The sequence below is a fragment of the Austrofundulus limnaeus genome, unplaced genomic scaffold (genome assembly GCF_001266775.1).
Source record: "Austrofundulus limnaeus strain Quisiro unplaced genomic scaffold, Austrofundulus_limnaeus-1.0 Scaffold404, whole genome shotgun sequence".
NCBI lineage: Eukaryota > Metazoa > Chordata > Actinopteri > Cyprinodontiformes > Rivulidae > Austrofundulus > Austrofundulus limnaeus.
The window spans coordinates 493732-495018 of NW_013952806.1; positions in this window are offsets into that span (position 1 = coordinate 493732).

A 1287-nucleotide genomic window follows, 5' to 3' on the forward strand; every position below is an offset into this window, starting at 1 on the left:
TATGTGTTTGTCACAAAAATAGTTGTGTTAAGCAAGAAAGTAGACCTCAACATTTCATCTGACCAGTAAGTTCATCATCACCGAGTCTACTTTGAAATATGCTCTGGAGTTTTCGAGGAAGCAGAGCTCATCTTAGACGAGTCTTGATGCTAAGCTAAGCTAAGCTAAGCTAACCGTGCAGCTACAGTGGGATTTCCCATTTACTGTACCTCTGCCTTATCTTAGATAAGCAATCAGTCATTTGTCATTACATGTTTGTGGCAACTGAAATTTATAGGCATGTGGTAAATAATTGCAATTACTAGAACATAAAATGTGTTTTTTTCACCAAAAAATTTTATGTTTTTGGTGAGTAATGTTTTTTTCCCTTCATGATTTAATGCAGATATCGCTGCAGGAGAGACCAGTTTCCAGCTCCCAGTGATCCCCTTCATCCTCATGTCCTGACATTGTGTACTCCACTTCCTCCTCATCTTCTTTTATATTACATAAATTATCGCTGATGATTAGACAGCCAAGATCTCAATTCTCTATACGTACTGTTTCGTTTTTTATTCTGATAAATAAAATATTTACTAAACCATTGTTTTATTTTTGTGCTATAGATATCTAAAATGATTTTACCTGATAAGTATTTGGTAGTTATTGTAAGTGAAATATGRAGTTATTAAGCAACAACTTTGGCCAGATGTGGGTTGTAAAAGCTTAAATCTAACATAATGATTTAAACTTCCTATGTGTGGATCCAGTCAACCTTAAGAGTAATTGTACAAATTAATCAACTGTATAACTAAAGCTGCTCGCCATCATTAATCATCAGTTGAAACAAAATTAATTTATAAGCAACAAGACTTTTGAAGGAAGCAACCGTTTTTATTTCTTTAGGGTACAATCATGCTTAAATCACCATCACTATTTTGCTCATATTCATATTGGCTATATATGGAATGTAACTGTTTGCATTTAAGTCGAAAAGAAGCTTCCAGTCAATTTGTTTTACCCCAATTTAATCTTCTGCTTACACATCTTCTAAAATTTTCATAATTTACCAGGCGAAAAAAAATATATACCAAGTATACTAAATCTTAGTATACTTTAGCAAACTTAAAGCCACACTAATCATCAGTATACTTGAAGCATGCTATTTTGGAATATTTATATTTTAGATGAAATTTTACAAAATCACAATTTTTAGTGTATGAAGTGTACCTTAACGTGCTAAATTGGAACAACTTCAAATATACATACTAATAACATGCTTAGTGAAAAGTAAGTGCACTACTTCTG